This window comes from Arachis ipaensis, chromosome B8, assembly GCF_059453495.1.
Source record: "Arachis ipaensis isolate K30076 ecotype BB chromosome B8, ASM5945349v1, whole genome shotgun sequence".
In the NCBI taxonomy this organism is placed as follows: Eukaryota; Viridiplantae; Streptophyta; class Magnoliopsida; order Fabales; family Fabaceae; genus Arachis; species Arachis ipaensis.
The window spans coordinates 39,810,708-39,837,447 of record NC_142443.1 but is presented as its reverse complement, the minus strand read 5'-3'; the positions used below and the strand labels follow the sequence as shown (position 1 = coordinate 39,837,447).

The window sequence follows — 26,740 nt, the reverse complement described above, 5'->3', positions numbered from 1 at the left end:
ATAAAATTTAGCAAATGTAAAATAATAAGAATTTTATATGATTTGGTTTAAATAATTTAGATCCTGGAATTTAATACTTTAATTCTTATAAACAAAGAAAATTAATTATATTATCTTATATTTTAAACTAGAATATTTAATTAAAAGCTAATTAACAAATTGATAATTAAATAATATTTTTAAAATAATTTTAAAGGATTAATTTAGAATTTAATTTAATATAATATCTCTTAATTTTATTAAAATTAAACAAAACCCCAATTTGCCTCAAATCAAATCCCAAAATTCCTAATCAGAAACCCTAATTTACTATCCGACCTCTAACCTAACCTCACCGCCACTCCATGTCGCCACTCCCTTGACCTAACCCCATCCCCTTCAGAAAGAAATAAAGAAAGAAATAGGAAAAAAAAGAAAGAAGAAAGGGAGATCTGAGAAAGAAGGAAAGGGGGAGGAAGAGAGGGAGATCCGAGGGTGAGAGAGCGCCGGTGGAAGGGCGCCGGAGCGGCTAGGCCACGTCGTCGGGTCGCCTTGGCCGTCGTCGGGAGCAGAGCACATGCAAAGGAGAAGCTGCCACTGCTTCGCGTTCGTCGTCGTCTTTGCGGGTCCCTATCGCAGCCGTTGTCCTCTCCAGGAAGCACGTCACCGCAACTGTCCGTTTGTCCAGCCCGAGCCGTCGCCGTCGCTGCTGGTTCGCCTTGGAGCCGCCGTTGTCACCATTGAAGCTGAGGAGAGAGAGAGAGACGCGGTGAGAGGAGGCTCACGCCCAGCGTCGTCGCCGCCTTTCCTCCGCCGTCACCGAAGCTACTGGGCTCGCCGTTGATTTACCCAGGTTGTTGCTGCGTCGCCGGAACTTCACGCTGCTGTACTGGCCACCGGAGAACGCAGATGAAGCCTTGATAAACCACTATTTTATGGTTTATATTCTGTTTAATTGTGTGGTTTTATCATGATCTTTACCCACTTATTCATTAAATAAGCATGCATTTATAATTCCTTCCTGAAGTTATTGCATGATTGAAAACTTGCTTCCTAGAGACTTTTAATTATGTATTTTATTTCTCTTTTATTCCATTCGATGCCGTGATCTGTATGTTAAGTGTTTCAGCCTTTATAGGGCATGAATGAGTTAGAGATTGGAAAGGGAGCTTGCAAAAATGGAAGGAACACAAGAAATTGAGGAGATGACCAGCGAGAAGCGACGCGGCCGCATGGATGACGCGACCGCGCGAAGAAGAGGAAATTACAGTGACGCGGCCGCATGAATGACGCGACCGCGCGGCATGAAATAGCACAAGTGACGCGGCCGCATGGATGATGCGACCGCGTGGCAAAGCAGAAAGCCGAATGACGCGGCCGCATGGATGACGCGACCATGTGACATGCGCGATCTGCATAATTGCTGGGGGCGATTTTGGGCCTTATTTTGACCCAGTTTTCGCCCCAGAAAAGCAGACTAGAGCCAGAGAACATGCAGAAACCAACAACAACATTCATTCCGCATAGTTTTAGTTTTTAGATCTAGTTTTCCTCTCCTCTAGGTTTTTCTCTCTACACATTCATAGTTTTTAGGATTTTGTTATGTTCATTGTTTTTGCATTGGGATATTGAGAAGAGTTATTGCCTCATCAAGACTTTGACATTCTAGTTCGTTCTCTTTACTTGTCTCTTACTCTTCCATGTTCCTTAATTTACTTAATTTTATTATTGGATTATTTTAGCATTTATTAAATACAAGAATTACTTTTATTTTTAATTAATCCTTTGATCATTATTTATCATGTCTTTCTTTAATTCTCTTTCTTATGTTATGAATTTTACATTTACAATGAGCGAGTAGTTCCCTAACTTGATGGGGAGTTGATTAAAAGGAACCCTTGAGTTGGGATGCTCAAGAGAAAGATTGCAATTGGGTTTATTGTTGGATTGCTCTCTAGTCATTAACACCAATTCTCCCAAGAGCGGATTGGAACTTGTGGATAGATACAGCACTCCAATTCGTTTGACTTTTCCTTACTTAGTAAGGGACAACTAAACATAATAACCCTCAATTGTCAGTTAATCTTAAGAGTACTCCGACAAGAATAGGGCTTCCAGCTAATCAACTCCCAGTCAAGGCTTTTATTTAAATTTATATAAATTCTCTAATTTAATTTTCTGCCATTCAACTCAAACCTTTTTGAAAACATCTGATTAATAAAATAGCACACTTTTCTACAACTCTTTGGGAGACGACCTGGGATCCATACTCCCAGTATTTTAATTTTAATTTCTGTGACACCTTTCTAAATTGATGAGCGGATTTCTAGTTGGTTGAGAACTATACTTACAACGCATATTTTATAATCATTCTTAACTCACCAATTTCCGCTCGCATCAATTTTTGGCGCCGTTGTCGGGGAGTTGCAATAGAGTGCTAAAGTTATTAATTGGAATTTATTTATTTGCATTTTATTTTATTTTGCTACTATGAACTTCTTGTTTCTTTCATTAGATGACACGTTCGCTTCCTGACCCAAGCTTGCTAGTATTCGATCCTGAGATTGAAAGAACTATTTCACGAATAAGGCAAGCTCGGCATCGGTTAGTCCTCCCTGAGGGCGGATCTGAAACGTCACTTGAGAAAGAAACCAGCCCCCGTTCTACTGATTTAGTTGTTTTACGTGCAGGTAACATGGCAGCAGCCAAGAGAGTTACTATCCAGGAGGCTGGAGCCCCTGATTTTACAATGCAACCATTTCAAGCGCATCACCCAGCGGTGGCTACAGACTTTGAAATAAAGACCACACTGCTCAATTTGATGCCCAAGTTTCATGGCTTACTTGCTCAAGAGCCTATCAAGCACCTGAGAGATTTTCAAGCAGCCTGTTCTACTGTCAAGCGTGATGGTGCAGATGAAACTTCAATTTTGCTGAAAGCTTTCCCATTTTCTCTTGAGGGGAAGGCAAGAGAGTGGTACTACACTCAACCAGCAGCAATTGTATCTAACTGGGATACACTGAGAAGAGAATTCTTGGAAAAGTTCTTTCTAGCTGAAGTTACTGATAAACTGAGGAAAGATATTTCCATGATTGTTCAGGATGAATCTGAGACGCTTTATGAATACTGGGAGCGCTTCAATAATCTTCTGGAAGCTTGCCCCCACCATATAATTGATAAGATAGTGTTACTCGGTTATGTCACACAGGGAATGAGGCCCCAAGATAAGACCACATTGGAAAGTGCTAGCAATGGGTCTATGAAAAAGTACAAGACCACTGATGAGGCATGGCAATTGATCAGCGACTTAGCTGAATCTACTAAGAATTACAGGTAGAAACAAGGCCGTTCAAAAGCCGTTGCAGAAGTATCCTCTAACAGAGAGACTACTGCTTTAACTCAGAGTATCTGTGAAATGACCAACTTGCTGAAGCAGATGCAATTAAATCAACAACAAGTTCAGCAAGCTCAACCTTCTCCACCACAGCAAAACCAACAGTTAGTCCCACAGAGAGTTTACAGAATTTGCGCTGATTACAGCCACTATACTGATGAATGTCCGCAGCTCCAGCAGGAAGACAACACCGTGGCAGCCACACATAACTTCTATGACCGCCCCAACCAAGGGTACAATCAAGGTGGCAATTATAACCACGGATGGCAGGACAATTCTAACCAGAATTGGAGGGACAACAACAACAGAGGAGGCAGAGATAATCAGGGAAATTAGAGGTGGAATAACAACAACAATAGGCAGCAGAATTAGAATTAGCCTTACAGAGCACCTCACCTAAGGCAATCCCAAGGACCACAGAATACCCAACAGCAGACCTCTCAATTTACCTATCCTTCTTCATCTGCTAATGATGACTTACTACAATCTATTGATCGGAGACAACAGACCATGGAAAATAACATTAATGCCACTCTGAATGGTCTGACCGCTACTTTGCAGGCTCTTGTCTCCCAGATAGGATCAATGAATAACTCCAATAACCAACCTTTGAGCTCCAGTGGTATTCCCTCTCAACCATTACCCAATCCCAAGGGTGGTATTAATGCCATCACCCTGAGGTCCGGAACCACACTGCAGGAGAGGAATCAAGAAGAGACAAGCCTACCAGAACACGCCTCAGCTGAAGAGGTAGTGGAAATAGAAGATGTTGAAGATGAAGAGGACATACAGGACGCGGCTGAAGAAGAAGAAGTGCAACCACAGGAGGAAGCACTAAAAGGCGCAGACACTGCAGAAAATGCCACTCCCATCCCATTTCCACAACTTGCAAGGAAGCCCAGGAAGCAGTTGGAACCTGATCCAAAAATGGTAGAGATATTAAAAAAGGTTGAGGTAACTATTCCTCTTTTTGATGTTATTTAACAGGTACCTAAATATGTAAAGTTTCTAAAAGATTTATGTATACATAAAGACAAAATTAATGAATTAGAAACTATTCCTTTAGGTAGTTCCATATCTGCTTTAATGGGAGATTTACCTAAAAAGTGTAGTGACCCAGGTCCTTGTATAGTTAATTGTACTATTGGTGGTGTGATAATTTCTGACTGCATGTGTGATTTAGGAGCATGTGTAAGTATAATGCCTTTGTCTATATATGATATTTTGAGGCTCCCTCCCTTAAAAAGGTCGGCAGCTCATTTTGTGTTAGCAGATAAAAGCATTATTACAGTGGTTGGAGTTGCTGAAGATGTCTTAGTGGGCATTAAGGGACTCACGTTCCCCACTGATTTTTATATCCTGGAGATGCCCCAAAATGACTCAGACAAGCCATCATCAATCCTACTCGGAAGGCCATTCCTGAAGACCTCAAAGTTTAAATTAGATGCTTTTTCAAGAACATACTCTTTTGAAATAGATGGCAGAGTAGTAATCTTCAATCTGAATGGAGTTATGAAACATCCTCCAGAGGATCACTCTATCCTCAAGTGTGACATTATAGATGAAACCGTGGCTGAAGTCCATCAGGAGGAATTTGAAGAGAAGCACACAGGATAAGGTCTAAGTGTGGGGACATTCTCAGAGGACAATGACAGTACCTTACTACTGTTACCAGCTCCAGACAACCCAGAGCCTGAACATGATCAGAAGATAAAATTAAAACCCCTTCCTCCACACCTCAAATATGCATACCTTGAAGACGGGCAGAGGTTTCCGGTTATCATTGTAAGGGAACTCACTTCTCATCAGGAAGAGCAGCTACTTGGTGTGCTGAGGAGGCACAAGAAGGCAATTGGTTGGAGTTTGGCAGACATAGTAGGCATCAACCCTCAAATCTGTGAGCATAGAATATTTTTAGAAGAGGGAGAAAGACCTGTCCGTCAACCCCAGAGAAGACTGAACCCCACTATCCTAGAGGTTGTCAAAAAGGAAGTGACCAGACTACTAGAGGCAGATATCATCTATCCCATCTCAGACAGTGAATGGGTAATCCCAGTACAAGTGGTGACAAAGAAGTCTGGAGTCACTGCAGTGAAGAATGAGCATGGAGAGCTCCTGACAACCAGAGTTCAAAACGCTTGGAGGGTATGCATTGACTACAGATGCCTCAACCAAGCAACCCGTAAAGATCACTATCCTCTTCCATTCATTGATCAAATGCTGGATCGCCTGTCAGGTAAATCGCATTATTGTTTTCTAGATGGTTACACAGGTTATTTCCAGATTCATATAGCTCCTGAGGATCAGGAAAAGACCACTTTTACATGTTCTTTTGGGACTTATGCTTACAAGAGAATGCCCTTTGGCTTGTGCAATGCACCAGCTACTTTCCAGAGGTGCATGATGAGTCTTTTCTCTGATCTTATTGAGGACTGTATGGAAGTTTTTATGGATGATTTTAGTGTTTATGGCGATTCCTTTAGCCTTTGCTTAGATGGATTATCTAGAGTATTAGATAGATGTGTCAGTACAAACCTGGTATTAAATTTTGAAAAATGTCACTTTATGGTTAAACAAGGGATTGTACTAGGACATGTTGTGTATAATACTGGCATTTCTGTAGATCCAGCAAAGGTGGATGTTATTTCTAGTTTACCTTACCCCTCTTCTGTGAGGGAGGCCCGTTCTTTCCTTGGCCATGCAGGTTTTTACAGGAGGTTCATTAAGGACTTCAGTAAGGTAGCACTTCCCTTATCCAGGCTACTGCAGAAAGATATTGAGTTCGAGTTCAGTGAAAATTGCAAACAAGCGTTTGATAAGCTGAAGACTGCACTGACTCAAGCCCCAATTGTAAGAGGACCAGACTGGAGCCAACCATTTGAAATAATGTGTGATGCTTCCAACCATGCAGTAGGAGCAGCACTGGCTCAGCGTGAAGGTAAGGATCCTTTTGTTACTGCTTACGCGTCTAAAACTTTAGATGCCGCTCAGTCGAATTACACTACTACTGAGAAAGAGCTTTTTGCAATTGTTTTCGCTCTGGATAAATTCTGAGCCTATTTACTTGGTACTAAAGTAGTAGTGTATTCAGACCACGCAGGTCTGAAGTATTTATTAGCTAAAAAGGAGTCCAAACCAAGGCTTATACGTTGGATACTGCTATTACAAGAATTTGATTTAGAAATTAAGGATAAGAGTGGTAACCAGAATTTAGTGGCAGACCACTTGAGTCGCCTTGAACATATTACAGATGACTCCACTCCTATAGCTGATAATTTCCCATTTGATAACCTGCAAGTAGTATCTGAGATAGTCCCTTGGTATGCACCTGTAGCTAATTATCTAGTTAGTCGCACTTTTCCTCCAAACTTTTCTAAGCATCAAAGAGACAAGCTGAAAAGCGAGTCTAAATATTATATATGGGATGACCCATATTTATGGAGATGTGGCGCTGACCAGGTAATTAGACGGTGTGTGCCTCAATCAGAATTCCAGTCCATCTTAGAGGCCTGTCACTCATCTGAGAGTGGAGGACATTTTGGCCCTCAAAGAACTACTAGAAAAATCTTAGACTGTGGATTCTGGTGGCCTACTCTTTTTAGGGACGTTGTTGAATTTTGTAAATCTTGTTTCCCATGCCAGAAATTTGGTAATATATCCAGGAGGGATGAGATGCCTCAACAGATTATGCTTTTCTGTGAAATTTTTGATGTTTGGGGCATTGACTTCATGGGTCCATTTCCAAATTCTAATGGTTATTTCTATATATTGTTATCTGTGGATTACGTTTCCAAATGGGTGGAAGCAATTTCTACCCGCAATGATGATGCTAACACTGTTGTTTCCTTTGTGAGAAACTATATTATTTGTCGCTTTGGATCACCACGAGCAATCGTGAGCGATCAAGGCACCCATTTTTGTAACAGGAGACTAACAGGACTAATGAAGAAGCATGGGATAATTCATAAAGTTGCAATAGCCTACCATCCTCAGACTAATGGGCAAGCCGAGGTGTCAAATAGAGAGATAAAGCGTATCTTGCAGAAGATAGTCAAACCTCATAGAAGAGACTGGAGCACCAGGATACAAGATGCACTCTGGGCATACAGAACAGCATACAAAACACCTATTGGGATGAGTCCTTTCCGCTTAGTTTATGGAAAAGCTTGTCATCTCCCTGTTGAAGTAGAGCACAAAGCCTTTTGGGCAGTAAAGGAATGCAACATGGGAATTGAGAGAGCCGGAGCTGAAAGGAAGTTGCAACTGCAGGAACTGGAAAGCCTTCGCCAAGAAGCTTATGAGAACTCAAGACTATACAAGGAGAAGATGAAGGCTGTACATGATCAGTACATCAAGAGGAAAGAGTTCCAACCTGGGGACTTAGTCCTCCTTTATAAATCTCGACTAAGGCTCATGCCAGGCAAGTTGAGATCAAGATGGGAAGGTCCATACAGAGTAGAGAAGGCAGAACCGTACGGAGTCTATCACCTAAGTCATCCTTCAAGCTCTGAACCTATCAAAGTTAATAGACATCGTTTAAAGCTGTACCATGGTGAGAAGCTGAAGAAAAACAAGGAGCTCGAGATCTTCCTCTTGGAAGATTCCCACATAGCTGAAGACTGAGCTAGTGGAGCGTCCAACTTACGGACGTTAAAGCAAAGTGCAAGGTGGGAGACAACCCACCATGGTATGATCGTTCTTTTTTTTATTTTTAGTTTTCTTATTCAATAACTCTTCTCTTCATTAGTACATTTCGTGCATCTGCATTTACATACCTTTATTTAATAAAAAAATAAATCACGCGACGCGACCGCCTCATTGACGCGTCCGCGTCGCAAGGAGATTGGAGACGATAATAATATGAACAGAGAGTTACGCAGGAGCAGGGCTGGAGGCGTGCCAATGGCACAAATCACCCCACGCGACTACGTCGCCGACATGACCGCGTCATATAGGAATAATGGCCTCCCACGCGACCGCGTGCCCCACGCCGTGTGACCAGGATTTCGACGTCAAAGTGGTGCACACCCCAAAGTTGTGCTAGAGTGGTGCTGGACTAGCGCTAGACGCGCAGTCCCTCTCACGCGATCGCGTGCCCCCTGCGACCGCGTCGTATCATTCTAAAGCCCACTCACGCGATCGCATGCCCCATGCGATCGAGTCACCCAAAATTTGGCATTAATATGATTTTGAACAGAGAGTTGTGTGAGTGCGAGCAGTGCACGAAATTGTGATCTCTGGTAATGGCTCCAAAAACTTGGTGCTCTAATCTCAATTCATAATTTGTCACAACTTCGATACAACTAACCAGCAAGTGCACTGGGTCGTCCAAGTAATAAACCTTACGTGAGTAAGGGTCGATCCCACGGAGATTGTTGGTATGAAGCAAGCTATGGTCACCTTGTAAATCTCAGTCAGGCGGATATAAAATAGTTATGGAGTTTTCAAAAATAAATAATAAACTAAGGATAGAAACACTTATGTAATTCATTGGTGAGAATTTCAGATAAGCGTGTAGAGATGCTTTTGTTCCTCTGAACCTCTGCTTTCCCGCTGTCTTCATCCAATCAGTCTTACTCCTTTCCATGGCTGGCTTTATGCAAGGGCATCACCGTTGTCAATGGCTACATCCCATCCTCTTGTGAAAATGGTCCAAATGCTCTGTCACAGCACGGCTAATCATCTGAGGTTCTCGATCATGCTGGAATAGGATTCACCCTCCTTTTGCGTCTGTCACTACGCCCAGCAATCGCGAGTTTGAAGCTCGTCACAGTCATTCAATCCCAGAATCCTACTCGGAATACCACAGACAAGGTTTAGACTTTTCGGATTCTCATGAATACCGCCATCAATCTAGCTTACACCACGAAGATTCTGATTAAGAGATCTAAGAGATACTCATTTAATCTAAAGTAGAACGGAAGTGGTTGTCAGGCACGCGTTCATAGGGAATGATGATGATTGTCACGTTCGTCACATTCAGATTGAAGTGCAAATGAATATCTTAGAAGCGGAATAAGTTGAATTGAATAGAAAAACAGTAGTACTTTGCATTAATCTTTGAGGAACAGCAGATCTCCACACCTTAATCTATGGAGTGTAGAAACTCTACCATTGAAAATACATAAGTGATAATGGAGTTCATTGGTCTCGGCCCCAGAGGGGAACCGGAGTAACCAAGACTACTATGATCCGAAGATAAAACTCAGGATGTCTAATACAATAGTAAAAAGTCCTATTTATACTAAACTAGTCACTAGGGTTTACAGAAGTAAGTAATTGATGTATAGATCCACTTTCGGGGCCCACTTGGTGTGTGCTTGGGCTGAGCTTGAATGTTACACGTGCAGAGGCTCTTTCTGGAGTTGAACACCAGGTTGTAACGTATTTCTGGCGTTCAACTCTGGTTTGTGACTTGTTTCTGGCGTTTAACTCCAGACAGCAGCATAGAACTGGCGTTCAATGCCCTTTTACGTCGTCTAAACTCGTTCAAAGTATGAACTATTATATATTGCTGGAAAGTCCTGGATGTCTACTTTCCAACGCAATTGGAAGCGCGCCATTTTGAGTTCTGTAGCTCTAGATAATCTACTTTGAGTGCAGGGAGGTCAGAATCCAACAGCATCAGCAGTCCTTCTTCTACCTCTGAATCTGATTTTTGCTCAAGTCCCTCAATTTCAGCCAGAAAATACCTGAAATTACAGAAAAACACACAAACTCATAGTAAAGTCCAGAAATGTAAATTTAACATAAAAACTAATAAAAACATCCCTAAAAGTAACTAGATTCTACTAAAAACATACTAAAAATAATGCCAAAAAGCGTATAAATTATCCGCTCATCACAACACCAAACTTAAATTGTTGCTTGTCCCAAGCAACTGAAAATCAAATAGGATAAAAAGAAGAGAATATACTATAAATTCCAAACTATCAATGAAACATAGCTCCAATCAGATGAGCGGGACTTGTAGCTTTTTGCCTCTTGAATAGTTTTGGCATCTCACTTTATCCATTGAAGTTCAGAATGATTGGCTTCTATAGGAACTTAGAGTTCAGATAGTGTTATTGATTCTCCTACTTCAGTATGATGATTCTTGAACACAGCTATTTTATGAGTCTTGGCCGTGGCCCTAAGCACTTTGTTTTCCAGTATTACCACCGGATACATAAATGCCACAGACACATAATTGGGTGAACCTTTTCAGATTGTGACTCAGCTTTGCTAAAGTCCCCAATTAGAGGTGTCCAGGGTTCTTAAGCACACTCTTTTTTTTTTTGCTTTGGACCTTGACTTTAACCGCCCAGTCTCAAGTTTTCACTTGACACCTTCACGCCACAAGCACATGGTTAGGGACAACTTGGTTTAGCCGCTTAGGCCAGGATTTTATTCCTTTAGGCCCTCCTATCCACTGATGCTCAAAGCCTTGGGATCCTTTTTATTTGCCCTTGCCTTTTGGTTTTAAGGGTTATTGGCTTTTTGCTCTTGCCTCTTGGTTTTAAGAGCTTTTGGCTTTTTCTGCTTGCTTTTTCTTTTTCTTTCTATTTTTTTTCGCCTATTTTTTTTTCTGCAAGCTTTGTTCTTTGCTGCTTTTTCTTGCTTCAAGAATCATTTTTATGATTTTTCAGATTATCAAATAACATGTCTCCTTTTCATCATTCTTTCAAGAGCCAACATATTTAACATTCATGAACAACAACTTCAAAAGACATATGCACTGTTCAAGCATTCATTCAGAAAACAAGAAGCATTGTCACCACATCAACATAATTAAACTAAGTTCAAGGATAAATTCGAAACTTATGTACTTCTTGTTCTTTTGAATTAAAACATTTTTCATTTAAGAGAGGTGATGGATTCATAGAATCTTCATAACTTTAAGACATAGTTACTAACTACTAATGATCATGTAATAAGATACAAACATGGATAAGCACTTAACATAGAAAAAACGAAAAACAGGAAATAAGAACAAGGAATGAGTCCACCTTAGTGATGGTGGTGTTTCCTTCTTGAGGAACCAATGATGTCCTTGAGCTCTTCTATGTCTCTTCCTTGTCTTTGTTGCTCCTCCCTCATTGCTTTTTGATCTTCTCTTATTTCATGAAGGATGATGGAGTGCTCTTGATGTTCCACCCTTAATTGTCCTATGTTGGAACTTAATTCTCCTAGGGAGGTGTTGATTTGCTCCCAAAAGTTCTGTAGAGGGAAGTGCATCCCTTGAGGAATCTCAGGGATTTCTTGATGATGAGCTTCTCTATGCTCTCTTGATTGCTCCATCTTTTTCTTAGTGATGGGCTTGTCCTCTTCAATGAGGATATCTCCCTCTATGTCAATCCCAGCCGAATTGCATAGGTGGCAAATGAGGTGGGGAAAGGCTAACCTTGCCATAGTGGAGGACTTGTCAGCCACCTTGTAGAGTTCTTGAGGTATAATCTCATGAACTTCCACCTCTTCTCCAATCATGATGCTATAGATCATGATGGCCCGGTCTATAGTAACTTCAGACCGGTTGCTAGTGGGAATGATTGAGCATTGAATGAACTCCAACCATCCTCTAGCTACAGGCTTAAGGTCCAGTCTTCTCAGTTGAACCGGTTTGCCTTTTGAGTCAATCTTCCATTGAGCTCCTTCTACACATATGTCCATGAGGACTTGGTCCAACCTTTGATCAAAGTTGACTCTCCTTGTGTAGGGGCGTGCGTTCTCTTCCATGTTTGGCAAGTTGAACGCCAACCTCACATTTTCCGGACTAAAATCTAAGTATTTCCCCCGAACCATTGTAACATAATTCTTTGGATTCGGGTTCTTACTTTGATCATGGTTCCTAGTGATCCATGCATTAGCATAGAACTCTTGAACCATTAGGATGCCGACTTGTTGGATGGGGTTTGTTAGAACTTCCCAACCTCTTCTTTGGATTTCATGTCGGATCTCCGGATACTCATTTTTCTTGAGTTTAAAAGGGACCTCGGGGATCACCTTCTTCTTGGCCACAACATCATAGAAGTGGTCTTGATGAGCTTTGGAGATGAACCTTTCCATCTCCCATGACTCAGAGGTGGAAGCTTTTGTCTTCCCTTTCCCTTTTCTAGAGGATTCTCCGGTTTTAGGTGCCATCAATGGTAATGGAAAAACAAAAAGCTTATGCTTTTACCACACCAAACTTAAAATTTTGCTCGCCCTCGAGCAAGAGAAGAAAGAATAGATGAAGAAGAAGAAGAAAATATGGAGAGGAGGGGGGAGGTGTGTTTCAGCCAAGGAGAGGAAGAGAGGGTTGTGTTGTATGAAAATGAGGAAGAATGGAGGGCTTTATATAGGGAAGGGAGGGGGGTAAGGTTTCGGCCATATAGGGTGTGTTTGGGTGGGAAATTGATTTTGAATTTTGAAGGTAGGTGGGGTTTATGAGGTAGGTTTATAGGGAAGAGTGGATGGATGTGAGTGGTGAAGAGGTGATGGGAAGAGAGATTGAGGTGATTGGTGAAGGGTTTTGGGGAAGAATGTTTATGGGATTGTGTGAAAGAGGGGTGAGAAGAAGTGAGTGGAGGTAGGTGGGGATCCTGTGGGGTCCACAGATCCTGAGGTGATCCTGTGGGGTCTACAGATCCTGAGGTGTTCAAGGATTTACAACGTTGCACCAAATTAGGCATGCAAAATGCCCTTGCACACAACTCTGGGCGTTCAGCGCCAGATTGGTGCTTGTTCTGGGCGTTCAGCGCCAGCTCTTCTCCAGGGTGCATTTCTGGCGTTCAAATGCCCAGATGCTGCCCATTTCTGGCGTTCAGCGCCAGAACCATGCTCTGTTATGGCGTTGAACGCCCAAAACATGCTTCTTACTGGCGTTTAAATGCCAGTAAGGTCTTCCTCCAGGGTGTGATTTTTCTTCTGTTGTTTTTGATTCCGTTTTCAATTTTTATGTTTATTTTGTGACTCTACATGATCATGAACCTAATAAAACATGAAAAACAATGAAAATTGGATAAATAAACATTGGGTTGCCTCCCAACAAGTGCTTCTTTTATGTCAATAGCTTGACAGTGGGCTCTCATGGAGCCTCACAGACTTGCAGAGCTTTGTTGAGACCTCCCAACACCAAACTTAGAGTTTGGATATAGGGGTTTGACACCAAACTTAGAGTTTGGTTGTGGCCTCCCAACACCAAACTTAGAGTTTGACTGTGGGGGCTTTGTTTGACTCTGCTTTGAGAGAATCTTTTTATGCTTCCTCTCCATGGATGCAGAGAGAGATCCTTGAGTTGTAAACACAAGGTTGTCCTCATTTATTTGAAGGATCACTTCTCCTCTGTCCACATCAATCACAGCTCTTGCTGTGGCTAGGAAAGGTCTTCCTAGGATGATGGCTTCATCCTCATCCTTCCCAGTATCTAGGACTATGAAATCAGCAGGGATGTAAAGGCCTTCAACCTTTACTAACACGTCCTCTACTTGTCCATAAGCCTGTTTTCTTGAATTGTCTGCCATCTCTAATGAGATTTTAGTGGCTTGTACCCCAAAGATTCTCAGTTTCTCTATTACAGAAAGGGGCATAAGGTTTATTCCTGAACCAAGGTCACACAGAGCCTTAAAGATCATGGTGCCTATGGTACAAGGTATTAAGAACTTTTCAGGATCCTGTTTCTTCTGAGGCAATGTCAGTTGGTCTAGATCACTTAGTTCATTGGTGAACAAGGGAGGTTCATCTTCCCAAGTTTCAATACCAAATAATTTGGCATTCAACTTCATGATTGTACCAAGGAACTTGGCAGTTTACTCTTCAGTAACATCCTCATTCTCTTCAGAAAAGGAATACTCATCAGAGCTCATGAATGGCATAAAGAGGTTCAATGGAATCTCTATGGTCTCTAGATGAGTCTCAGATTCCTTTGGTTCCTCAGAGGGAAACTCCTTATTGATCACTGGACGTCCCAAGAGGTCTTCCTCCTTGGGATTCACGTCCTCTCCTTCCCTTACAGGTTCGGCCATGGTGGTTATGTCAATGGCCTTGCACTCTTCTTTTGGATTTTCTTCTGTATTGCTTGGGAGAGTACTAGGAGGGATTTCAGTGATCCTTTTACTCAGCTGGCCCACTTGTGCTTCCAAATTTCTAATGGAAGACCTTGTTTCATTCATGAAACTTACAGTGGCCTTGGACAGATTAGAGACTAAGTTTGCTAAATTAGAGGTATTTTGTCCAGAGTTCTCTGTCTGTTGCTGAGTGGATGATGGAAAAGGTTTACTACTGTTAAACCTGTATCTTCCACCATTATTAAAGCCTTGTTGAGGCTTTTGTTGATCCTTCCATGAGAGATTTGGATGATTTCTCCATGATGGATTATAGGTGTTTCCATAAGGTTCACCTAAGTAATTCACCTCTGCTATTGCAGGGTTCTCAGGATCATAAGCTTCTTCTTCAGAAGATGCCTCTTGAGTACTGTTGGCTGCAGCTTGCATTCCATTCAGACTCTGAAAAATCATATTGACTTGCTGAGTCAATATTTTGTTCTGAGCCAGTATGGCATTCAGAGTATCAATTTCAAGAACTCCCTTCTTCATAGGCGTCCCATTATTCACAGGATTCCTCTCAGAAGTGTACATGAACTGGTTATTAGCAACCATGTCAATGAGTTCTTGAGCTTCTGCAGGCGTTTTCTTTAGGTGAATGGATCCACCTGCAGAAGTATCCAATGACATTTTAGCCAATTCAGATAGACCATCATAGAATATATCCAGGATGGTCCATTCTGAAAGCATGTCTGAAGGACACTTTTTGGCCAGTTCTTTGTATCTCTCCCAAGCTTCATAGAGGGATTCACCTTCTTTCTGTCTGAAGGTCTAAACATCCACTCTAAGCTTACTCAGCTTTTGAGGAGGAAAGAACTTGGCTAAGAAAGCCTTGACCAGCTTATCCCAAGAGTTCAGGCTATCCTTAGGTTGAGAGTCCAACCATATCCTAGCTCTGTCTCTTACAGCAAAAGGGAAAAGCATGAGCCTGTAGACTTCAGGATCTACTCCATTAGTCTTAACAGTATCACATATCTGCAAGAATTCAGTTAAGAACTGAAAAGGATCTTCAGATGGAAGTCCATGAAACTTGCAGTTCTGCTGCATCAGAGAAACTAGCTGGGGTTTCAGCTCAAAGTTGTTTGCTCCAATGGCAGGAATGGAGATGCTTCTTCCATGTAAATTGGAATTAGGTGCAGTAAAGTCACCAAGCATCCTCCTTGCATTATTATTATTTTCGGCTGCCATCTCCTCTTCTTGTTCGAAAATTTCAAAAAGGTTATCTCTGGATTGTTGTAATTTAGCTTCTCTTAGTTTACTCTTCAGAGTCCTTTCAGGTTCTGGATCTGCTTCAACAAGAATATTCTTGTCCTTGCTCCTGCTCATATGACAAAGAAGAGGGCACAGAAATAATAATAATAATAATAATAGGGGTCCTTTATACCACAGTATAGAAGTCCCTGTGTGAGTGGAAGAAAGGAAGGGGACAAAGAATGTAATGTAAGGAAAGAAACACAAGGGTGAGGAGAGCAGAGATGTCAGTGGATGAATAAATAAATAGAATAAGATGAGAGAGAAGGAGAATTTTCGAAAATAATTTTTGAAAAAGAGTTAGTGATTTTTGAAAATAGTTTTTGAAAAAGGTTAGTAATTTTTCGAAAATTAAAATCAAAATTTAAAATAATTAGTCAATTAAAAAGAATTTTTGAAAAAGAGGGAAGATATTTTCGAAAATTAGAGAGAGAGAGTTAGTTAGGTAGTTTTGAAAAAGATAAGAAACAAACAAAAAGTTAGTTAGTTAGTTGAAACAAATTTGAAAATCAATTTTGAAAAGATAAGAAGATGAGAAGTTAGAAAAGATATTTTGAAATCATATTTTTGAAAAAGATAAGATAAGAAGATATTTTTGAAAAGATATGATTGAAATTAGTTTTGAAAAAGATTTGATTTTTAAAATCATAATTAATGACTTGATTCACAAGAAATCACAAGATATGATTCTAGAACTTAAAGTTTGAATCTTTCTTAACAAGTAAGTAACAAACTTGAAATTTTTGAATCAAAACATTAATTGATGATGATATTTTCGAAAATTATGAGATAAAATAAAATAAAAAAAATATTTTTGAAAAATATTTTTATAATTTTTGAAAATAAATAAGAAAAATGAAAAGATTTGATTTTTGAAAAAGATTTTGAAAAAAATAAGATTTTTAAATTGAAAATTTGATTTGACTCATAAGAAACAACTAGATTTTAAAAAGTTTTGAAAAAGTCAAATCTAATTTTCGAAATTTTGAGAGAGAAAAAGGGAAAGATATTTTTTTGATTTTTGAATTTTTTAATGATGAGAGGGAAAAACATGAAAAAGACTCAATGCATGAAAATTTTGGATCAAAACAATGAATGCATGCAAGAATGCTATGAATGTCAAGATGAACACCAAGAACACTTTGAATATCAAGATGAACATCAAGAACTTATTTTTTGAAAAATTTTTAATGCAAAGAAAACATGCAAGACACCAAACTTAAAAATTTTTCATGTATAGACACTATGAATGCAAGAATGCATATGAAAAACAAGAAAAGACACAAAACATGAAAACATCAAGATCAAACAAGAAGACTTTACCAAGAACAACTTGAAGATCATGAAGAACACTATGAATGCATGAATTTTCGAAAAATGCAAGATGACTATGCAATTGACACCAAACTTTAAATCTGACTCAAGACTCAAACAAGAAATACAAAATATTTTTTTGATTTTTATGATTTTATGATTTTTTTGTATTTTCTTTTAATTTTTTTTCGAAAATCATTTTGAAAAAGAAAAAATAAGGATTCCAAAATTTTTAATATGAATTCCAGGAATCTTATGCTCTTTAGTCTAAAGCTCCAATTAAAGGGTCAGGCATGGCTTAATAGCCAGCCAAGCTTTAGTATGCTATTACATGCATCAGCTAATTTGCTAAGATAGACAAAGAAGCTCTTCTCTTGAGTATAAGTGAAACCTCAGTCCAAAAGAATTTAGACATGGCTTTACAGCCAGCTAGGCTTCAACAAGCTTTATGAAACACTAGAATTCATTCTTAAAAATTCTGAAGAAAAATATATTTTTGAAAACATTTTTATTTTAAAATTTTTTTCGAAAACAAAGGAGAAGATTTTGAAAGATTTTTGAAAAAATTTTTGAAAATAAAACAAAAAGAAAATTACCTAATCTGAGCAACAAGATGAACCGTCAGTTGTCCAAACTCGAACAATCCCCGGCAACGGCGCCAAAAACTTGGTGCACGAAATTGTGATCTCTGGTAATGGCTCCAAAAAGTTGGTGCTCTAATCTCAATTCATAATTTGTCACAACTTCGATACAACTAACCAGCAAGTGCACTGGGTCCTCCAAGTAATAAACCTTACGTGAGTAAGGGTCGATCCCACGGAGATTGTTGGTATGAAGCAAGCTATGGTCACCTTGTAAATCTCAGTCAGGCGGATATAAAATAGTTATGGAGTTTTCGAAAATAAATAATAAACTAAGGATAGAAACACTTATGTAATTCATTGGTGAGAATTTCAGATAAGCGTGTAGAGATGCTTTCGTTCCTCTGAACCTCTGCTTTCCCGCTGTCTTCATCCAATCAGTCTTACTCCTTTCCATGGCTAGCTTTATGCAAGGGCATCACCGTTGTCAATGGCTACATCCCATCCTCTTGTGAAAATGGTCCAAGTGCTCTGTCACAGCACGGCTAATCATCTGAGGTTCTCGATCATGCTGGAATAGGATTCACCCTCCTTTTGCGTCTGTCACTACGCCCAGCAATCGTGAGTTTGAAGCTCGTCACAGTCATTCAATCCTAGAATCCTACTCAGAATACCACAGACAAGGGTTAGACTTTCCGGATTCTCATGAATACCGCCATCAATCTAGCTTACACCACGAAGATTCTGATTAAGAGATCTAAGAGATACTCATTTAATCTAAAGTAGAACGGAAGTGGTTGTCAGGCACGCGTTCATAGGGAATGATGATGATTGTCACATTCATCACATTCAAGTTGAAGTGCAAATGAATATCTTAGAAGCGGAATAAGTTGAATTGAATAGAAAAACAGTAGTACTTTGCATTAATCTTTGAGGAACAGCAGAGCTCCACACCTTAATCTATGGAGTGTAGAAACTCTACCGTTGAAAATACATAAGTGATAATGGAGTTCATTGGTCTCGGCCCCAGAGGGGAACCGGAGTAACCAAGACTACTATGATCCGAAGATAAAACTCAGGATGTCTAATACAATAGTAAAAAGTCCTATTTATACTAAACTAGTCACTAGGGTTTACAGAAGTAAGTAATTGATGCATAGATCCACTTCCGGGGCCCACTTGGTGTGTGCTTGGGCTGAGCTTGAATGTTACACGTGCAGAGGCTCTTTCTGGAGTTGAACGCCAGGTTGTAATGTATTTCTGGCGTTCAACTCTGGTTTGTGACTTATTTCTGGCGTTTAACTCCAGACAGCAGCATAGAACTGGTGTTCAATGCCCTTTTACGTCATCTAAACTCGTTCAAAGTATGGACTATTATATATTGCTAGAAAGCCCTGGATGTCTACTTTCCAACGCAATTAGAAGCGTGCCATTTTGAGTTCTGTAGCTCCAGAAAATCCAGTTTGAGTGCAGGGAGGTCAGAATCCAACAACATCAACAGTCCTTTTTCTACCTCTGAATCTGATTTTTGCTCAAGTCCCTCAATTTCAGTCAGAAAATACCTGAAATCACAGAAAAACACACAAACTCATAGTAAAGTCCAGAAATATGAATTTAACATAAAAACTAATAAAAATATCCCTAAAAGTAACTAGATTCTACTAAAAACATACTAAAAACAATGCCAAAAAGCGTATAAATTATCCGCTCATCAGCGAGGCTACCCTCGTGCCATTAGCCTAAAACGGGTCACGCGACCGCATGATTGACGCGACCGCATCATTGAGTTTATGCGCAAGTCGCGCGACCGCTTGCCCCACGCGACCGCGTTGCTTGCGCCGCACAGTTTTCCTAATTTGCCAATTATCATATCTTTTTCTCCCCAAATCCTATTTTCTCTTTTCCCTCCTTATTTCTTCTCCCTCCCTTCCTCCCTTCTTCCTTCTTTCTCACCTTTTACTCTCTCTCACCCCATTAACAAGGTTTTTCTTTTTTCTTTCTCCTTCCCTCCTTACTTTTCTATTATTCTTCTTATTTTTATATGTTATCTTCTTTTCTTTTCTTTTTACTTTCATTACTCATATCTTCTTCCTTTCTTTTTTCCTTTTTACTTGGTGTTATCAATTTATGTGAGTCATTATTTATTATTATATGCTTGTGGATTGTTGTAAATTTGTTTGACAATTATATATTGCTTTTTAAGGGATTACTTGCATGTTCAAGAGCTTCTTCTACATGCATGCTATGTGTTTGTGAAAAAGCCCATATGGCATTATGAACTTCTCTACATTTTTCTACTCTAATATTCAATGCTTGCTTTTCACAAATTTCCTTTACTATTTTATTCATTGAATTTAATTGTCAATACAAACGTGATGGTTAGTTACGAGTGATAATATATTTAAATTGGACATTGAATGCTTGATATATGCTACTCATGCCTTTGCCTGCATGCCAATAAACCCCTTGCATTTACTTATCCTTACATGCACTTGCTATATTTCCATTGATGGACTTTTCACATGTAATCCGGACCATGTGTTAACGTCATTCTTCTTTATTGTGCATTGATTATCACTTACATCACCCTCTTCCTTGCTTTACCCCTTTAAATTTAATTTACTTTCTCTTTCCTTTTTCAGGATGGGCACCAAGAAAGGAAAGGAGAAAGCTACTCCCAAACAACCAGCAAGAAGAGGTACAAAGAGAGCATTAGTGGCAGAACCCTCTTCAACTGCGGTAAAGCCCTCAACAAAGAAGATTAAGAGGATCATAAAGGTTGATGATAAAGAAAAAGCCTTCCCAGCAAAGGACACTGCGCGATTCTCAAATCGCTACTGTGAGCAGATGTTCCCCATCCTGGATGAAAGGAGTTACAACAACGAATACCTTCTTCTCCTCCCGTCCATTATTGCTACCTTTGTTGAGCCGCAAATTGCCCGAAGACAATGGGGTTTCCTACAAAGACAGCCAAGGCAGGTCAATCTTTCTTGGGTAGTCGAGTTATACTCCAACTTCCACCTGCCAACCCTGCAGTCTGTCTATGTCCGTCAGAAATAAGTCCTCATTACAGAAGAGGCCATTCAAAAAGTTCTAAGTCTTCCCCCTATTCCAGAAGGATTGGATGCCTTTCAAGAAGCTGCACTCAAGCGCCAGATGTACCAATTTGACTGGGACGCCGTTCTCAGAGTTATCGCACTACCTGGCAACAGATGGATCTACGGATACCATCGTACCCGCCCTAAGGGAATTTCGGCTTCAGCACTTACCTTGGAGGCTCGCGTATGGGCACAGATTATGTCCCATTACGTCATTCTGAGCACTCACGAGTCCTCCTTCACTGCGGACATGGCCGTTCTACTATGGTGCATCCTTACAGACCAACCTTTGAATCTACCAAGACATATCCGGAATGCCATGGGACACGTACATATTGCGGGCAACTTACCTTTTCCCGCCCTGGTCTCAGATCTTGTCTCAGCAGCCGGAGTCTCCTACAGAGCTGGGGACACCAAAGCCATGCTTCCCCGGGATGATCAATATGTCCCCAACGGGAAGTACCTTAGACTTCCAGCAGCCACTACCAGCCAGCCCACTGAACCAGTTGAAGATATTCCTTCTTCAACACCACAAGCACCTGCAATAGCCCAACTGCTCCATCAGATACTTGAAAGGTTGGATCGGCAGGAACAGAAAGCTAAGATGAGAGAGCGCCGTAACAAGCGCCGATTCACATACCCCAAGGAGCTGATCATGGGAAAATTCAAGGACTCAGATACCCCGGACTCCACTTCCTTTACCAGCACAGGGAGCCATGATGGTCCCGACTGTGGAGATACTGCTACCAACCCACCTTTGTTCTTGACAGATGGCACCGAGGACGGTGCAAAGCCTTAAGTGTGGGGAGGTCGGTCAGTACCTGACTTCCGGAGGTAATTTCTATTCCCTAGCACCAATAAATTAGGATATTTAGTTAGATTTTTCTTTTGTAGAATAGGATAAATTGCATAGTAATAGATTAGTTGCATGCATGTTCTGTTTGATTAAAAAGACAATAAGTTTCTTCTAAAACCCTATCTTTGGAACAAAATTTCACTAATTTTAATTAAAACTTTTATGTTAAATTTGCTTGAAGTTGTATTTAGAACATGATTTTTGAGCTAAAGAACACACAACCTGTGAGATTTGAGCCTTTATGAATGGTTACATTATTTAACCATAATTATTTTATTCTTGTGTGTTTACTTCTCTATGACTGTAATCTATATTTTGTTTCATCCTATATGTCCAATGTTTATTATATTTATATGTTTGCATATGATTGAGGCCATTATTTGTTTAGCTCACTTATCCAAATAAAGCCTACCCTTTCAATTACCTTTGTTAGCCACTTTGAGCCTTTAAATCCCATTTGTTCTACACTTTACCACATTACTAGCCTTAAGCGGAAAAACAAGTATATACCCCAAATTGAATCTTTGGTTAGCTTAAGATAGAATTGTGTGTGTTATTTAATTATGGGAAATTGTGGGAACAAAGGATAATAAGGAAATGAGTCATGATAATATAATGGGAATTTGGATACCTACTCATGTGAAACTATAAGAATTAAAACTCTATGTGCATTGATAAGCTATGTTTATGTTGAAAAAAAAAGAGAAAAATCCAAAAATATTCAATAAATAAGTAAATAAATAAGGGGACACAATTACCCCAATGCTGAGTCAAGTATTCAAAGATCAATGCATGTATGATAAAATAAAAATAAAAGGTTGATACATGAGTATGGAATGTGAAAGGAGATTTCTGGGTAGCTAGGTATGAATTCTAAAGTTATATAGAATATATATAGGTTATGTTAAAGCTTGGGTTAATTAAAGATTCAATTTATAAGCTTACTTAGCCATATATATATTCTTACCCTTACCTTGGCCCCATTACAACCTTGAAAAGACCTCATGATGTTTGCATTGGTGTATTAAATGTTGTTGATTGATTAGGAGAAGAACAAAAATTAGAGAGCATGATTAGAGAAGGATAGAGTGATGACCCTATACACTAGAGAGACTAGAGTGTACATACATCATCAGTGAGGGTTCCATGCTTGAAATATTATGTTCCCTGCTTTCATGAGCTATCTTCTTGCATTTTTATCTGCTCTTGCTTTATAAGAATTGGGTTAGTAGAATTTGATTTGTAATTATTTTGAAGAGCTTATTTACTTTAGATCAAGTGGACAAGAATCATATAGTTGCATTCATATATATAGGTTGCATTGCATTGCACAGGTTTTACATGTTCTTACTCTTTCATTTTATCTCCTTCAACTAAGCATGAGGACATGCTAATGTTTAAGTGTGGGAAGGTTGATAAACCACTATTTTATGGTTTATATTGTGTTTAATTGTATGGTTTTATCATGATCTTTACCCACTTATTCATTAAATAAGCATGCATTTATAATTCCTTCCTGAAGTTATTGCATGATTGAAAACTTGCTTCCTAGAGACTTTTAATTATGTATTTTATTTCTCTCTTATTCCAGTCGATACCGTGATCTGTATGTTAAGTGTTTCAGGCTTTATAGGGCATGAATGAGTTATAGATTGGAAAGGGAGCTTGCAAAAATGGAAGGAACACAAGAAATTGAGGAGATGACCAGCGAGAAGCGACGCGGCCGCATGGATGACGCGACTGCGCGAAGAAGAGGAAATCGCAGTGACGCGGCCGCATGGATGACGCGACCGCGCGGCATGGAATAGCACAAGTGACGCGGCCGCATGGATGACGCGACCGCGTGGCAAAGCAGAAAGCCGAATGACGCGGCCGCATGGATGACGCGACCGCGTGACATGCGTGATCTGCATAATCTGCAGAATCGCTGGGGGCAATTTCGGGCCTTATTTTGACCTAGTTTTCGGCCCAGAAAAGCAGACTAGAGCCAGAGAACATGCAAAAACCAATAACAACATTCATTCCACATAGTTTTAGTTTTTAGATCTAGTTTTCCTCTCCTCTAGGTTTTTCTCTCTACACATTCATAGTTTTTAGGATTTTGTTATGTTCATTGTTTTTACATTGGGATATTGAGAAGAGTTATTGCCTCATCAAGACTTTGACATTCTAGTTCGTTCTCTTTACTTGTCTCTTACTCTTCCATGTTCCTTAATTTACTTAATTTTATTATTGGATTATTTTAGCATTTATTAAATACAAGAATTACTTTTATTTTTAATCAATCCTTTTATCATTATTTATCATGTCTTTCTTTAATTTCCTTTCTTATGTTATGAATTTTACATTTACAATGAGCGAGTAGTTCCCTAACTTGATGAGGAGTTGATTGAAATGAACCCTTGAGTTGGGATGCTCAAGAGAAAGATTGCAATTGGGTTTATTGTTGGATTGCTCTCTAGTCATTAACACCAATCCTCCCAAGAGCGGATTGGAACTTGTGGATAGATACAGCACTCCAATTCGTTTGACTTTTCCTTACTTAGTAAGGGACAACTAAACATAATAATCCTCAATTGTCAATTAATCTTAAGAGTACTCCGACAAGAATAGGGCTTCCAACTAATCAACTCCCAGTCAAGGCTTTTATTTAAATTTATATAAATTCTCTAATTTAATTTTCTGCCATTCAACTCAAACCTTTTTGAAAACATCTAATTAATAAAATAGCACACTTTTCTGCAACTCGTTGGGAGATGACCTGGGATCCATACTCCCAGTATTTTAATTTTAATTTCTGTGACACCCTTCTAAATTGATGAGCGGATTTCTGGTTGGTTGAGAACTATACATACAACGCATATTTTATAATCATTCTTAACTCGCCAATTTCTGCTCGCATCAAGCCTCTATCTTCTTGGGTTTTGATTGTTGCTAGTTACTTGACTGTACGCCGTTGTCAGAATCGGGCCAGATTTATCGGTAACCACTCCCTCCTTTCTTGAATTTGTTCCATTTTTATTTTGCCCCGCTATTCTGATTTTGCTGGTGTCTATGCTGTCTTACCGATCAGAATGGTGTTATTGCCACTAAAACGGATGCACAGGTCCCTGCTTCTCCTTTGTTGCTTTATTGTTCTATTTCCTATAGCTGCAGTAAGTTATTCTAATCTTGATATCTTTACCGCTGTTATTCTGCTATAGATTTTTGAGAATTTTGTGATGCTGACATTCTAGGGTCGAGTTCCAGTACTTGAATGGTTAAAATAGAAGCCGTTTCTGTTGTTGTGGAAGTGAACGGAGCGGCGGATGCAGCTGCCGTTGAGTGCGAGTCGAGAGAAAAAGGTTTCTTGGACGTATTTGATTTATGGCTTTTGATTATTCGAGCTAGGAGCGCTTTTCTTAAACTTGTTTTACTTTCCAGAGTTGTTATAAATCGATATTAATGCATAAAATACATTTTTGTGATTTCGTAAGTCTTATGAATTGAATTTAGTTGCTTTGGATGAATGAGATTGTTAGTTCGATTGACCAGTCGATTGAGAAAGTTGAATATTCTGATTAGTTGACTGATGTTGTTAAAGTGGTTTTCTTTGAATTATCGGAATTTGATTTTGAAACAAATTTGGAGAGGACTTGATATTTGAAAACGGTTTGTTTATTGAGAATGATTAGCTATTTTGGAAATTGTTTGAGAGGACCGAGAATTCTTAATTATTGATTGATGCTGTTGATTGAAGCTGGTTTAAATTACGATTTATAGGATTGGTTGATTGAATTCTGGATTTTGTAATTTCTTTAGGTTGAGTGTTTTTGTTGTGATAATGGTTATTGGAAGTGATTTGAATGATTAACAGGTGTTTGGTTTGGTTTGGTTGGGACCCAAAAAAGGTGGCAGAATCCGAGTTTTAGAGGAGATGCTGCCGAAATTTTTATAAAATTGGAAGTTTTATTCGAAGTAATTAATTAAAAAGACTTGTTTTTAAACATTATAGGTTTTAAGGTTGACTTATTTATCAAAGAAAGAATTATGTTTTGAATTGGGATTGTTAATGAACAGAATGGAAAGAAGGACGATGAGGATTTTCTTGAGATATGGTTTTTGAATATATTTAGAAATGAGGTTTGGATTGATGAATGATTATGATGTTAAGAATGTTGAGGATGTTGAGATATGAACTTTGAATTATTCATTTGGCTTGTGAATTTGAATTATCTGAGATACGAGGTTTCTTGGACAAAGTACCATGGCTTGCCACCACATGTACCAGGTTGAAAACTCGATACTCTGTTGACCCTACGATGTAAGTGTGACCGGGCACTATATAAATTCTCGGAAATGTTACCCCCATTGAGCAATATTGATTATTTAAGAAAAAGCTATGCATAGACTCTTGGGGATGCACGTCGGGGGACAGTCTAAGGACAATTCAGACTTGTCGGGTTGGCTGGATAATCGACAGATGAGCCTCATCATCCATAGGACAGGCATGCATCATATGCATTTGTATGCTTTGCTTGGATTTGAACTTGTTTTGGTTTGCCTAATTGCTAAACTGTTCTTAACTGCTACTTGAACTATTTGCTGTAACTGCTACCTACTTGTGCTTTCCTTGTCTGTCTTGCCTGTGTTTGTCCTGACGTGCTACATTTGAGAATGAACTTTGGTGCTGAATTAATGACTGTGTTGTTTGATTGCGTGGTTGGTTTCGGATTTAGATTTTCTTATAAGAAAGGAAAGGTTTTGAATTTTTGAAAGATTAAACATTGATTCTTTGAAAAAGTTTTGAACGATTTCCTATGGGTTTTAAAAGATTCATAAGGCAATGATAATCATTGAGCTTGAGAACAGTTTTCTTATTAAATATCTTCTTATGACAACTTTGAAATTCCATGGTGAGACCGTGTGGTTAGGTTCTCACCCCCCTACAGCTTTACCTTTTCAGGAACCGGATGAAGAAGCATTAAGAAGAGTTATACTGCGTTTGGTTTACATGCTGTTGTATTAATTAGATTATTTTCTTCCCTCGTCTTTGTTATCACAAGTTTGTAAGAGGGATAGGAATTGTATGTTTTATATGTATAATATATTGAGTTATTATGTAAGGAGTCCTGTATATGAATCTATGCCTGCTTGTATTTTTCTTAAGATAAAGTATTTATTTTTTGGTTTTTTTTTCAAATCAATCACGATACAATGTCGAGTCA

The 26,740-nt window shown here is 39.3% G+C and overlaps 1 long non-coding RNA gene and 1 other non-coding gene across 2 annotated transcripts; both read left to right on the top strand.

The window, feature by feature from the left end:
* The first annotated feature begins 330 nt into the window (after positions 1-330).
* LOC148547766 (uncharacterized) lies at positions 331-26,740 on the top strand. Its single transcript, XR_015896783.1, has 5 exons — positions 331-893; positions 24,440-24,515; positions 24,607-24,688; positions 24,770-24,918; positions 26,465-26,740. It is a non-coding gene; the product is annotated as an uncharacterized LOC148547766 (long non-coding RNA).
* Positions 15,118-15,225, top strand: LOC148547767 (small nucleolar RNA R71). Its single transcript, XR_015898992.1, has one exon. It is a non-coding gene; the product is annotated as a small nucleolar RNA R71 (small nucleolar RNA).